This window comes from Andrena cerasifolii, chromosome 2, assembly GCF_050908995.1.
Source record: "Andrena cerasifolii isolate SP2316 chromosome 2, iyAndCera1_principal, whole genome shotgun sequence".
Taxonomy (NCBI): Eukaryota; Metazoa; Arthropoda; class Insecta; order Hymenoptera; family Andrenidae; genus Andrena; species Andrena cerasifolii.
In genome coordinates, this window is record NC_135119.1 from 23118682 (window position 1) to 23134811 (window position 16130).

The 16130-nt window shown below is 43.7% G+C and overlaps 1 protein-coding gene across 4 annotated transcripts in view; it reads left to right on the plus strand.

The window, feature by feature from the left end:
* The window catches only part of LOC143378950 (agrin), a 379111-nt gene that overhangs the window by 233138 nt on the left and 129843 nt on the right, over positions 1–16130 (plus strand). The gene's annotated exons all lie outside the window — the stretch shown is intronic.

Consider the following 16130-nt stretch of genomic DNA (forward strand, 5'->3'; position numbering starts at 1 on the left):
CTACTACCGGAAAAGAAGTCGACATAGTCTACATAGGAGCTAGCACTGAACATTAAGCGATTCATTGGATCAAGTGACCCATATTTAGATTTGAATTTGCGGTATACGAAATACGGTGGCCTTTTTCTGACACATCTGGTAGGAGCATATAGATCAACGAGTTCCAGTAGTGCAGAACAATTAATTTCACTCTTTATGATCTTAAAAAGAAAGGTCATATTGAGTTTAACAAGTATCGATGCAAAATTATGATCCCAGACAGGCCTGCGAATGTGCAATTTATATTCTGCAAACCGCAGAAACCTATGTTGCACCCTTTCCAGTTCAGTATTGTATTTAATTGTATTTGGAGACCATATAATAGATGTATACTCCAAATGAGGACTGACTAAGGATGCGTACAATAACTTTAAAGTACTCCTACATTTACAAAGTCAGCAGAGAAACGTTTCATGAAACCCAAAGTCTTCGAGGCTTCACTGAATAGTGTTTGGAAAAATCTAGCGTGGATGTAACATGAACCCCAAGTATTAAGTATCTCGTGCTATTTAAAACTGCATGTATTAACCCTGCGTCGCAAAAGCTGTCCTCCACTCCTGAGGAGCATTCGCAGAAGGAAACGGTAAATATTCAAAGAGCCACGTTTATCCAAGTACACCAACCACAGCAGACAAACTAAATCGATAAGTTGCCCCGTTGCCAAAAGAAGCACCGAGGGCGCCGCGAGGAAACTGAATCTGCTCCACAGGCGACAGGCTCAAACTAAGTTTCCCTCTTTCTGTTTCGCTTATTTCTTTCTTCCCCGCCAGCGAAACGTGGTGCGCGAGACTCGCGATCCCGCGAATATCCCCGCGATAACGCCCAGCGCCGCTCGAGCGTTTCGATCCGCCTAATGGCGCCGCGGAACTTCCGCGAGAATTTCCAGCCGGCCGGTGAGCATCTGTCGATGCAAAGCGGAAACTTATTGCGCGATATCCTGCAATAACGATAATGTCCCGGTATCGGGCGCACTCCGACGTCACGTCATATTACTCGCCCTGGGTATCGCGGGACGCGGAAATGGAGACGCAACCGCCCCGATACACCCCCGTCCCGGATGCTTCGATGGGCGCGTGACGGCGGGGGAAAAAGGTCGGAAGGATATAAACGAGGAGTTATGCCCGCGACTGGAATCAGGATTGACGTGCCCCCATTTGTCGCGCTTGTAATTTCAAGGAAACACGCGGCTCCGCGCTATCCGTTGCTTCCGTCCCGGGGATGCTGGACGGGTTCGTTTCACGTTCACCGACCATGGGCCATCCTCACCTCGTGTTTCATTCCGTTCGAGTTATTGTTTCCTCGTTTACGACTCGGAACGTCGTTTTTCGCCCGGCGATTGGACACTTCGCGGCATTTCACCGGCCAATGGACGCAGTCACGCGCTTCCAGAGCTTCCCTCCGCGATCGTAAATGCTCGCTGAGTATCCTCCTTCCTCCTTTTTCGTCTGCGGGTAATGTTTTGTTAAAGTTTCGTGTTATACAGTCGTGCGCCGCTTAACGACGGGGGTGCGTTCCGAGAAATGCGACGTTAGGCGATTTCATCGTCGCGCAAACGTCAGAGTGTATGTACTTACGCAAACCTAGATGGTATAGCCTGTACTACAAACCTAGGCGACTTGGTACAGCCTATTGCTCCCAGCCTGCGAAACTGTGCAGCATGGTACTGTATTGAATACTGTAGGCAATCGTAACAGAATTGTGTTTGCGTATTTAAATGTATCTGAACATCTAAAGATGATTATTTTACTTCGCAAACTTTTTGGTTGAAAACTACACATGGGGTTCTTCAAAGGGGTTATACCTAATCAGGCGGACGAAAAGAGGCGAATATTTGTGAATTTTTTTTTGAAGAAGCGGAAGCGTGTATTTTTACAAAACTTTTTGCGCTTAAAAGAGTAATATTTAAAGAACATTTGGTAATTTTTTCGTAGAAAAATATTTACGTTTATAATACTCCGGGATTTTTAATGAAAAAATCAAGATTTCAACTTTAAATAGCCGCCATTTTGTTTTAAATTAATATTTCGGAAAATTATCTTCATCAACCTGAGGATACATTAATATACTAACGAAACCTTCTTTGTTTTTTTTATTTTAGATAATCTGGTTTCGAATGGCAGTGCTCACCGCAAAACCATATTTTTAAAAATGCTTTTTGAATGTCGATTGTTACTTTATTATAAACGTAAATATTTATCTACGAAAAAATTACCAAATGTTCTTTAAATATTACTCTTTTAAGCGCAAAAAGTTTTGTAAAAATATACGCTTCCGCTTCTTCAAAAAAATTCACAAATATTCGCCTCTTTTCGGCCGCCTGACTAGATATAACCCCTTAAAGGGTTGTCACTATTTTCAGAATTGGTGGTTTGCTTGGTTTGTTTCTTCTTTTATGCCGAATTCATTGTAATCTATGGGGCGCTATGCAGCACATGACTGTATTACTATTGTCTTGTATCTTTTTCGATGTTCGACAAGTGTTCCGTCAAGCGTTTTCCCATAGTTAGGTTATTTATTTTATGTGAAACGTCCGGGAATGGAAAGCGTATTGGATGAATAGATCGAGGAAATTTGAAGACATAAGGGATGCACATACGGGAGGAGCGGTGAAAAACGGAATACACGGTTGGAACTGTATTTTATCCCTGTTGGATCTCTTTTTACCCCGGGGCGGGTCCAGTGGGATCCCACCGCTATGAATTAACCATCGGCCGATACCCGATTTTTGCTCCGTTAGAAAGCTCGACCGTGGCTCGCCCAGCGCGCTGATTCTTAAAACGATCTTTTATTCAAACGAGCCCACACGTGCTTGTATCGACACGTTCCCCTCGAGTATCGGGAGCAGGAGCGCCGTGAAAATCTTATGGCCTCCCCGCGAGCAGAATGTATTGCCTGGATTGGGCGGCGAGGTGGGTAACGTACGTGTTCATGGAAATTACTTGGAATTCTTTCAACTTCTCGCAATTGCCGGGACGAGCTGGAACGGGATCGGCGTCGGGAAGCTCGGGCGTTCTGGGACGCGAAGATTTTTTAGACTTTGAGGGCACACTGCGCGAAGAACTCCGTGATATGGAACGCGGATGGGAAATGAGAAGATTGGACTGAATTCTAGATTAGCTCTCACATTTCTCTGCAGAAATTTCTATTTCGTTAGTTCGCAGTCTTTGGATTTCTCTGGTGCCTCGGTATTTCGGAACTTTCGTTAACTCGTCGCATAGGCAATCGATATATTACAACACCCCCCCTAATTTCACCGAACCGCTTTATAAACCTCCTTGCGTTAATTTAGTTTAAAAACAGATCTCCACGTCCATGATAAAAGTTTCGAGTTGCAACTGGAGGAATGCTCGATCGTTTCCCTCGGAATGCATTCCTCCGTTGAAAACACCCGTTGCAGCGAGCGCTCGCGACGCAACTTTCGCCTTCTCGGTGCTGATTAGCATTCGCCGGTTTCTTCCCTTGCCCCGCGACGAAGGATCGACGAGAACGTAACTAGAAAAAGGTCGGAGCAGAGGGAAAGAGAGTCGCGCCCTCGTAATTCTCATTCGGAAGTCGAACGAGCTCGAGCACGCGCGTATTATCACGCTCGCCGTTTCCCTTGCTCTCTACCCTTTTCGCTGCTACTTTCGTGCCTTTCCGCTCTTATCTTATCAGACGCAGTTCTACTTCATTGCTTGCCCCACGCTGCGAGCAACTGGCAAGACGCCGGCGAACTTCCGCGTTATTAAACGAAACTGCTCGGGCAGGAGGAACGCTGGAACAGATTTAGCAGGTCTGCCAGCATTGTTGAAGTCGGGGCGCGAGTTTTTACGTTTTCACTTCGTCGTTACGAAGTGATTCCGCGTAACTACTGCAAGTTGTCGAGGAACATTATTCCTACGGCGACGAATGTTATTTCAAGCGTATTCTAGTAGAGTCGCAGCAAAATCAAGTGGCCCGTCGAAGCGAGCAGGAGGAGATCACAGGAAATCCATAAAATTGAAAATATATTATTATTATTATTATTTGTTGTGGCAATGCGTCGCTTTGGTTGAAGTTTGTAAGGCCTCGCGATTCTCTGATCACTTCTTCTGCACTGTGATAACGTGCAAGAGCCCAAAGATGTGAAACTGATGTTCCAAAATGAGAAGCAGGTGATGGGGGTGATTGAGGAAAACACCGCACACTATTTAAAACGAAATACTCAGTCTATGTTTTGGAATAAAAGAACTCAGTAACACAAAACTCAGTTCACAGGTATTATGACACGTCTTCTGCTCGCAAGCAGAGCTCGATGTCTCTTAGTGTGTCTCCAAATTGCTTCTGCCCTCGATGGCACATTCGCTCGCGACCGATGACTCCAGAATTCCTCACAGGGGTGGATTCTTAAAGCTACAGAGATGGAGAACTAAAACTATTGGTGGAGTTAGAACATAGAGGTGGTAAAATAAATTATCTATCGGTGGAGGCGCGTCCATAGCGAGGATGGTTGAGAGGCGTGAGGACGGGACCTTCCAAATCTCGAAACTGCTCAGGAAAAATCTAGAAACTTCGCTAAACTAATTTATGACCTCAAAGATCATGGTGCATCGGCGACAGTTTACAAGCCGACGCGAGGCCACCCGAGTGGAACCCTTAATCCCTGGGAACTTTAGTTCCGGCTTAGGCTATGACTCTAACCGCGATAATAAACGGTTGGAAAACAGACCTACGCTTGAAGTGACGAAAACCAGACGCGTGTCCTTTAACTTACACACAACGATACGCCGATGGCCCTGTCTAGTCTCGGTGGTTTGAATGCTTGACAATTTCTCTTCTCAACATTATTATTATTAAAATTCATTATTATTATTAAAATTGAAACCATTTTCGCGCTGAGCTTCTATTACTTCAGCTCAACAATTTCTCGGGAAAGTGTACCTACGTGTCCTCAAAATCCATACAAAATTTTGGGTCCCTCAACCTTCCTTCTTCCTTACTAGGGATTGCAATACCCTCAAGTTTTTACCGGTAATTCGCCCAATCTTTACCGGTAATTCGGTAAATTACGTTTAACAGTATAGCGCATATATGCGTTCATTAATTCTGTTCACATCTTGTCAGTGAAAAAAAAACTTCAATTGCTAATAAAAACGAAAACCGAAGTATCTCACGAAGAACGAACTCTGACCGAAAGGAAACTAAAAAGCTGAATCAAGTCATCGAACAAATGGACGTACTTTCAAGTAGAAAAAGTAAGGAGAAAATTTATACAAATGGTATATGAAATCTGACGGAAGGTTTGCGCCTTGTTGGGCCGAAATATAGGTAATTCTTTGTGAATTTTTTCTACAAAAACGGTTCGACAAATTAATTTAAGGATTGGCAGGCTGTTTTATTGTACCTTGAACTATTGTTCTGAATTTTTGTGCGACAGTGAAAAAACACATGGCAGCTACAAACAGAGCGTTGGAAAATAATCGGGTGGTCCTGGCGTTGACGAAAAGTACTGTAAGGTTTATTTTGAAACACAAAAAAGAAAAGAGATTCTTAAGCTATATGAATGTGGCTATCGGTGGTGGTAGATTTATTAATAAATATAAAAAAAATGTTAAAATGGCAGCCTTTGGAAGAAGCCGAAGCGTCCTGATTTGAGTCTGAAACAGGTTTTGCCGCAAGATCGGGAAAACTTCTTTAAATAAAAAAGGAACGGTAACAGATACGGCAATGAGTCTACTATCATTTGCATATATAATGCTCGATTAGAGTTAAAAAAAAGTTTTTTGTAATGTTCACTCTTACATTTTCAAAAGCTAAAAAGAAATACCGATAAACCTGTTTTGATTGAAAATTTTACCGATTTACCTGCAATTGAGAAAGTCGATAAATTTGCAATTCCTATTCCTTACCTCAAAACGTAAAAAACGAAGCAGGAGCTATCATAGACGGGCACTCTGTCATTTAATTGCGAGCGCGCTTTCCCGATGCGCGTAGAATCCTTATTTGCCTGGCTGCTATCTCTCTAACAGCTTTCCCGTGCGCGCGTAAATTATTATACCAGCAAACAATGCGAGACAGGCGTCTAGGTAGGTATCGTGTAAAATAGCCCCGCTGTCCCTGGGGGGTTTCCCGTTCGAGTTATACTTCTGACGTTCCCCCTTCTTTCTTTTCTCGCAGACTCGTGTCCTCCTTGGTCAAAGTATCTCTTCCGTGTACGTCCCAACTACTTCGCTGCGAACCCCTCTTATTCCTCGTTGCTATTCCTCCCTGGAAATTTTATATTCCACACGCACCACTTCGCCACTTTCTTCGGCAACTATAATACACGCTCGAAGCTTGCGTACGCCCCTTTCGCAACCCCGTGTTCCGCAATCATCGCTGGCGTTCGAGTTCCTCCGTGGAACGAAGAGGCTGGGCGCTGGGACAGATAAGAGCGCGGGGGGGAGGGAGGTAAGTGAATGATAAGGCGGAGGGCTTAAGCCTGTCCCCGTTGTTCCAGCGACTCCAGAGCAACGGAGAGCTTTATCTCTCTCCTCGAAACTGCGTTCCATGGATTCCCGCGGCCTCCTGACGAATAGCTGGCTTCGATTCCCGTCGAAACGTTATTCGGTTCGTCAGCCGCGCGTTGCGATCGCCTGCGCTGCTTTACTTTTTTCGCTACTGTTTTCCCTCTATAATTCGCGAGGAGGAACAATAGCGCGGAATGATGGAGAGCTTTCGAAACGCGCGCGTACGCGGGGAAAGAAAGGGAGGATCGGGAAGCTGTCGGCTGTAATTCTCTCCACCCATTGATTCCGTTGACGTCTCCGAATTCACGGGGACATGACACTTTCGCGCGCGACGCGCCTCGGAAATATTTCCTCTTCGGTGTCCGATAGTGGCCCGTTCTCTCGTGCTGGAGCATCGTCCGAAAAGTAGCGCGGATAAATATCGCATTAGGGGATCGATTATTTCGCGGTGGATATTGGGGTTCTGGAATTGGAGGGAGCGGAAAATCCAGTGAGAAGTTGGCGATGTTCATTACGCCGAGGAATTCCTGCAGGTTCTTTCGATTAGCAAACATTATTCTCCGCTGTATTCTCGTGAGCGCGCGGGTGTGTGCTCGGACGAAAGCAGCGAGAAATTAAATTAATTTTATCGGCTTAAGGGAGGCCCCTTCCGAGCCGGATACCAACCCCGATCCCTTCGTTTCCGGCTCACGTCACACCACCGGAAATGCCCGGCTACCGTTCTTGTTTCTTCCTTGAAGGGTTGCTTGCCACGCACGGCCAGTGTACAGCAGCGTCCTCTCCATATTTTTCGCTGTTTCGTTGCATCGAGGGAGCTTCTAACGGACGGATCTTCTTATCTCTCGCCAGGAACTGCAAACAGAAGAGCAAGCTTACAAATAAAGCGCTACTATACTCATAAACGCGTATGAAAATATTCTCACTACTCTCCAGCTTGAAACTTCTCAGAGTTCACTGCAACACCCACCATTTGCTATGTAATACCCACCACCCTAGTAGAATTCCCCATTTTCTTCCCTCTTGAAAACGTCGCGCTCTACGAGCTCCATCGATTATAAGCTGAACACTCTATCAGGGACTCGGGTGCTGCAAAGAAGATAATGGTTCTCCCTCGACTTGCAGGGACTCTCTTTACAACTGAATACTTGGATGAAACGCTGATTTCGCGGCGTGATCTAATTGACTTCGGGCCGATTTGCATTAGGGGTAATGCAGACGCACGGGGCAGACGAGGCAAATCGAATTGGACGTTAAGTTAATCGTCGGTCGAAAATTGGATTTCAATGGAGCTCGCGAGGAGATCCAGCCGTGGATTGCTGGCGGTATCGTTAGCCGGAGGCAGCTCGAACGATATTAATAAGTTGGCCGGCGATCAGGAATTTTTACGACGTCAGACGTCGCCGGCCGCTCGAGGGCCACGCCGTCGCCAATGGGGTGTAATTAAGTTAATCGTGGACTATCTCCTCGGTACACTTCATTACATCCTCGAGCGGGGGTCTCGATCGCCGCTGGGGCAAGTTTTATCTAACTTTCTGCGCCGATAAATCCTCGATATCTCACGGCGCTCCTTATCCAGCCATTTCGAGCGCCACCTTGTCAAAATGGAACAAAGAAACTGCTCCTCCCCTCCATCCGTGTCACCCGAGGGAGCAGAGTTGTGGAAACTGCGGTGGGACAGACAGGTCTTTCGCGAAAGGAAGCTCATAGCCGAACTGTGAATATGTTTAAGAGTAACGTTGACGATAATGCAATACAGATTTTCAACTCTGTATCGTTTTGCGGTGGGAAAGACTATGTGACGCGACGATGACGACGAATGGATTGTGCTTTCAACAACTACGATGAAGTACAGATCTAAAATAAATAAAGTCACACTCACTTCGACGGACTCTGTTGATTAGGAACTTCGTGGACGCCGCGAAGAAGGTAACAATTACCTCCATGTTATTATTATTATTATTATTATTAACGGGAAACCCTTTAGTGTACAGAGATACAAAATTATTATCATTATTATTATTATTATTATTATTATTGACGGGAAACCCTTTAGTGTACAGAGATACAAAATTATTATTATTATTATTATTATTATTATTATTATTATTGACGGGAAACCCTTTAGTGTACAGAGATACAAAATTATTATTATTATTATTATTATTATTATTGACGGGAAACCCTTTAGTGTATAGAGATACAAAATTATTATTATTATTATTATTATTATTATTATTAACGGGAAACCCTTTAGTGTACAGAGATACAAAATTATTACCATTACTACATAGAAATATAAGAATAAGAGAAAAAAATAAAAAATATATATATAAAATAATAACATAAAATAAAATAAAATAATATAATATAAAATAAAATAACAAAGATAAATTAAGATGAGATAATAATAGATAACAAAAACATAACATGTTCAGCTACACGTCCTACTTCGGAGAACATCGAGTAATATCTTAATCCCCAAAGTCTCCACGTGCATTCCGTGACCTTACTAAGCTCCATTCGCGAGCAATCTGTGCCCTAAACAGTCGCTCGATCTCCTCCCTAAACCGTTACCATTGAATCCTGCACGCTATAACTTTGTTCATCCTGCACCATACTCTCCCCCTCATCTTTCACTATAAATCGACCTGCATAATGAAAGAGTTTGCCTAGGAGATAGCTTGAATGCCTGAGTCATAGAATATCTGACCGCCAGAAAAGTCTCCGACAAATACAACATTCGCCGTTCCCATTAACCACGCTCCCCGACTCGATTGAACAGTTTAGGATTTTAATTAAAACACTGATTGGATATTCCTGGTCGCGAGCCCCCTGTAATTAAATTATTTAGCGGAAAGTTGTGAAACAGAGGAACGATGCCCAGTCGCGCGGCACGTGTTTGTGATTCCCCGGTAATTCGGTTGGTCATTACGAGGTGTCCTCGCAACAGTGCATCCTTCGCGATATTCATTCGCATTACTGTTAGATGCCTGCCTGCAGCTTCGAGCCAGAATCTCCTTCGAAATGGATGAATTTCACCGTGTTGCTCCCCACAGAATCAAAGTCCCCCTTGCTCCATGCATACCGAGCCACTCCGATGCCCAAACCGATGTCACCGAGGTAACAATATTCCATACGTCCTTTGGCAGGGATGCTAGATGGCCCGATCCCTCGTATACATCTTCATTCCGCGAAATGGCGTCCCTGTTTGTCTTCTTTCTCTGCGAGGCACGTCGAGAGAGCTGACTGGTCGCGTTGTCGTACTCTTGTCTCTCGAGAAAGGCGCGCGAATATATCCGTTGGAGGACATAAATTCGATCCGAGTCCCGTCGGGGATTCCTGGCCGTGATTTAGGCGGATTCGATGATAGGTGAACGAATAATGCGTTCCGGGGACGTCGTTATGATACCTGACGCGCTCCTCGCGTATTTCTCTGGTATATCGGGTCGCTGACGTTCCAACGTGAACATCTTTAAGGGCACGAGTTGTTGACGCACCGGAGGACACGCTTCCCGGAACGGCATCTCTCGCAGAGGGAATTGGAGACACGCTGAGGCGCGTGACAGCCGAGAGATGGATGCTCGAAGAAATCGGAGGGCAGTGGTTTAACGACATGTAAATAACGGGATACAGATATTCCGTGCGCTCGTCGGATAATCGTAGATTCAGAATTTATACCTACACTGCGCATTGTAGACGATCTGATATAGGGTAAACTGTACAATGATTGGCAAGCTAAGCAGAAATCCGAATTGGAATGTGTATAATTTTTTGTCAAGTTTTTATATGGTCTTCATTTTCAGTTATTATAAATGATTACGGATTTCTCATTAAAATAAAACATCTTGAGTACCTATTAAGTCTTCAATTTTAAAAATATTCAATGAAAAACAAAAATAGGCATAAAAGTGCAAGCATTGGCACCCTACAATTTGAGGTTATATAGAAAAACATATGTAGTTACAAACGAAGTTTGAAGTGTTTAAAGAGACTATTTCATTCACTATTAAATACCTACAAAACTTACAAGGGAAGATCCCGAACCTGAAAATTCAAAAAAATCTGAAACTTTGTGGATATGTAGGGAATTTTCTCCTGATTACAACGCAATTTTTTTTGCTGCACAAAATCACACTAAGGAGGTGAAATTAACCCCTGAAGATTCGGCTATTTTTCGATTTTATTTTCTAACTCGCAATTCGTAAGAGATAGAATATAAAATCGAAATTGTTTAAAGAATTGATAAAACTTTTATCATTTAATAGATCTAATTAAAAGAAGTAACTTTTGTCTTGAAATTTCTTTTCTATCTCTTACAAATTGCGAGTTAGAAAATAAAATAAAAAAATAGCCGAATCTTCAGGAGGAAATTCCCTACATATACACAAAGTTTCAGAATTTTTTGAATTTTCGGGTTCGGGATCTTCCCTTGTTAGTAAATCTGTATTTCAATCCATTACTTAGTTATACAGCGACAAAATATGCTTACCTACCCCTTATCAAAATTTTAAGAAAACCCCTAAAACTCAGCCCTTTGTCCCACTTTGTGGTGTTGCCAGATGTAGAATGTGTAGTTCAACTACTGGACTTTGCAGTGTTGTAGTGAAAGAAAAGTAATAAATTAAAAAAAAGTACTTTCTAAGCTCGTACTTCTTAATATTTGACTTTTTAATCAGGAGTGCCAATGACTAGTGCAGCGCCAGCATTAGTGCAGTTTACCCTACAACATCTTTAAGTTCAAAATAAAAAAGAACCAGACACATTTCTTCTGTATTGACTGTTTTTTTTTTTGTTTTTTTTTGTAAAATTTCATAATCAATAAAACACTTACATTAAATGTACCGAAACATACATACTAACCCAGAATGTTTTCATTATTTTTCCCGGATTCAGAGGCAAAATCTACGTTAGAATTTTTGTTTTCACAAAAAGAAAATGTGCAGTGTAGGGTTAATACCCTCTTTTACGATTCTTCTGTAGTATAACACCGAGAGAACGTCGCAGTAAGTGCGCCTGAATAAGATAACTTGACAACACGTTCTAAATACAGTTACGACGCGAACGTGACCTATAGCCTGCTAGTTTAAAGAGAAAACGACCGTTCGCTCCGCCTCGCTGCGTATTTCCGTATTGATAGTGTCACTAGCGACCGACGCTATTCACGCGCAATTCGACAGTATTATACTTGGATGGTCGCGCGATTAACGACCCGCCTCGTATATCATTCGTGAGAAATTGATGCGTCGACGCGGGTGTCGTTAAATAATAATCAATACTAATTGTCGGGGCTGTGTGCGTGCGTTTAACTAGCGATCGCTACTGACTCGGACAACAGCAATTACGTAGCGGGCCGTTTTATCGAGGCGATTTCTATTTCTCGAAACACCGTCCGCAAGCGACGTTCTCGCTGCCCTGCGTGTCTTCCAGCACCCTCGATCACGGTTTCTGGCAATGAATTTTGGTGCCCCGCGTTCATCGACAAGATCCACCATCCACTGTCAGCTTGTCTCGCGAAATTAAGCTACACATTTTCCGGCAGCCCTCGCAGAAATTGGAAAGCAGCGTAACGAGCGCGGGCTGGCAGGTTGCACCCTCCCGGGTGCCATTTGTTTCCATGGCGAGTGCAAATTCTGCCCCTCAGACAATGCGCCGCAGCTTCAACCGGCGGCGGATGAATGACAGTAACCAATGTACCATCCCTCGTCGGGCGGCGAAGAACGCGGTGGCCCGCGCTGCGAGTAGAGTGAGCCCACGTATGATCAGCCGTCTAGTGTAGCTGCATTAGTATTTATCGTTTTCCAAGCAGGCTGCCCCGTAAATGTGTCTTTATTACTTGTCTGTCGGCTTGCGATAAACCAACTCCGCCGCCGCTGTCGCGTTTCCAGCCGTGTCGCCACGTACGCGGAGCTACTCCACTTGCCTCGCCGCGCGCGACCTTCGTTCCATTTGTCTGACCGTGTGCGGCGCAGCACTACTCGTATGACGATCACGTAGAACGTTACACGACCTGCCTGATCATAGAAGACACGTATCCTCCCGTTCCGCCGTGTATAGCAGGACACGGCGGTATAGCGGACTCGTAAATTCGCCTCTCAAGCGGCGGCACCGATTGAGGCGCAGGCAGCCTGGGCCGTATATGCGAGTGCGGTGTAGGGTTCCACGTGGTGTACATTTAACAGTTTCTGATCAATGATAGCTTACTTACCATCGGGAAAATTACAAATTTTAATCAAGTTTCGCATTACTTGGAGATCGTTTCTGCGTTTGAACAGCGATTCGTGGAATTAAATTTTATACAGATATATGATCACCTGCGCGGTCTGTTGCGCAGAAATTCTGTCATGTATGGCCTCTAAAGAAGTATTTCTTCTTTCCACCTAGTCATACGTTATTACTTGTTAATTTTAACTGTAGCTTTGGTTTTTATTCAGCTTTGTTTTTATTTTATTTATTTTTAATTTGTTTCTATCTTTAGTTTTAGTTGTAGCTTAAGTTTAAATTTTAATTTCGTCTATATGTAATCCTTATTTTCGAGTTCTTGTCATTGTAAACTGAAGTGCGCGATACCCGTGAAATAATAATAGTAATAATAATAACAGTAATAATAATAGTAATAATAATAATAATATAATAATAATAATAATATAATAATAATAATGCGTTTATGGTGTAATATAATGTATTGTGTAAATAACTTTTCTCAAAATTGGCACTGAAAATTACTAGATTATAGACTTAAGAATATTCGTGCAAAATTTTATTAAAATCGGTCCAGTGGTCTTTGAGACATTTTTGATACCGCAAATGCAGTAACTATGAATAGGCCTTGGGAGAAGGAACTCTTATAGCACCATTTCTTAAAATATCAAATTTCTTTTTGTAGAGAATACAGCTGAATTTATACACAACAAGGCGTATATCTTGATTTTTAAATATGTGTGTTTCTTTAAATGAAAAAAAAATCATAAAGGTGACTCTATTTTCGGACCTGTCCAAGATATGTAACTCCTTAAGGAGTTATACCTAAGTAGTCAAGCGGCCGAAAAGAGGCGAATATTTGTGAATTTTTTTTGAAGAAGCGGAAGCGTATATTTTTACAAACTTTTTGCGCTTAAAAGAGTAATATTTAAAGAACACTTGGTATTTTTTTCGTAGTTAAATATTTACGTTTATAATAAAGCCCTTAATCGGTACCGAATGAATTCGAGATACCGGGAGAGTCTCAAGTTTTTATCTCCCAGATATATCTATTTACCAAGCGGCTCGTTCCGACACCTGAAACATGTACACTTTGACTCCTTCGGGGATTTACGGGTTCCCTATACCACCGCGTAATACTGTGTATGCTCTACTTGACGCCTGAGTATGAACAAGCTTATTCTACTTACATATAATCGTACCCCAAGTTTCCACATGCTTCACGTTCCTCTGACAAAGTGGATCGACCAGACGCCCGTTTTATTTCGCACCTCGACTGCTCGTCAATGCCTTAATTATTAATTAAAGCCATTTTCCGCGGGGGTGTGTGAAATTGGTGCAGCGGTATCGTGCCGAATGCCATCGCGGCTCTGTCTGGGGTGAATTTAACGAGCTCGATGTCAGAGGGCCTCTCACACGCGGAAACTAATATCGCTGTGCCCCTAATTTAAGGCCGGCTCGCCTTTCACCCCTCTCAATTTCGAGGCGTCTTCCGCGCGCCAGCCAGCCAGCGAGTCGCGCGGAGCTCCTCAATTATTACCAGCCGTAAACCCGCTGGTATTTTCAAGGTGTTTTGACGATAACTGATGGGGCCGCAGCTTCGAGGCGCGCCGTGCTTCGCAGAGACGCTTAGAAGGGGCGCGATGCGCGCGTACACGCCAAGGAAACATTGTTTCCCGCGTCGGAGGGGGAGTGGCGCTTTCTCGCTCGTAGCTTTCCAGCCACGTCCCAGCCACTCGCCCCGACACAATGGTAACGCGTTGCTGCCTACGAAATTTAATTCCAACGGGTGGCATTCTTACCCAGCCAGGCCGCAGCATGATTTATAATGACATTGAACTGGCGCAACAACGTATTGGACGCACGGTTACGCGTGTTATAAGTTGCTCCCGCATCACGGTGAAATATCGTCCTCGCTCGTTCTTGCTTGCACTTTCTACTCGAAGCAGGCACAGGCTTCTTCCCTTGGGTTCATCGCTTAGCTGCGATAGCGCTGAGAGATACGCAAGATGGTCGATTGTACATGTGGGATCAGGAACTCCCATAGAATAAAAAGGGAGCTCGGACCAAGAGACCAGGGAGAGTCGGCGCAGCCCCGTGGTGGCAAACGCGACTGGATCAGCACGCGGGCGGCTCGGGTTCGATCCCCGACGCCCTGACTCACTTTTTCCGTGGTTCCCGAACACGTAGGAATTATGGGGAATTTTGTAATGACTGTTGAGACTCAGGACGTTTGATTAGTTAAATAAGTATATATTCATTGAATTAAGTAACCTAATATTAAAGGAAAAAACTAAACTAGACTAAACTAAACTAAACTTTCACTCACAAGGGAAGATCCCGAACCCGAAAATACAAAAAATTCTGAAACTTTGTGGATATGTAGAGAATTTTCTCCTGATTACAACGAAGATTCGGCTATTTTTCGATTTTACTTTCTAACTCGCAATCTGTAAGATATAGAAAAGAAATTTCCAGACAAAAGTTACTTCTTTTAATTAGATCTATCAAATGGTAAAAGTTTTATCAATTGTTTAAACAATTAGAAAAAAGTTATAAACAAAAATATTAATAATGTTTCCTAAAATTCGTTGTTTCACGTGAAATCCGAACTGGATGTTTAAATAATTATGAAACAGCATAATCCATATTTTTTCCCATACAATTTCAACTTTCATTGTATTGTGGAAATATGCTCCTCGACAATCGAATAAATTTTGGATGCCATTGCACATATCCACAAAGTTTCAGAATTTTTTGAATACTCGGGTTCGGGATCTTCCCTTGTCAGAAAAATCTCTCGTTTGACCGTCTCTTGCAGGTCCAAGTTTCTTCACGCGCGGCTAACACAACACTGACTGCCTCTCGCCTTTTCCAGGCAGTCACCGTCACGCACCCCTCATTCACACGCACACACAATCACCCGTCTTAAAACTACACGGAGCCCGACCGATACCCAGCGCATCGCTCCTCCGTGGCCCCTTAGCCCGGGTCGCTCCGGCCCAAATTTATGACACTACAATTACTAAATCTACTCCTACATATAGCACGTTGCCCGCGTAACATGTTCTTCGGTATCTCGCCAGATGCGAGATTTCATTCTCTCGATCTGGTTGCATACTGATTGCTTCGCCATTGAATGGAGTCGCGTAATCACTAGATGCACTTCGGTATTGTTGCCCACACAATGCGCGTTAGTAACGTAAACCACAGAGTTCGATCCATTACCTGCCGGCGTGCTTCCGCTTGTAACCACCGGTGTTGCCAGCGCCGCTGTAAAAATACGTAGCCGAGCGTGTCCCCGAGCTCAGACTCGATTCACTTAGTTCCGTGCCTGGGGACGCGCCTTGACGTTCGTGCGCGCCGCGAAAGTTCCAAAACGCTCGGATAAAATTCCGTTGCTCCACGATCCGGGTTGCCGTTCGT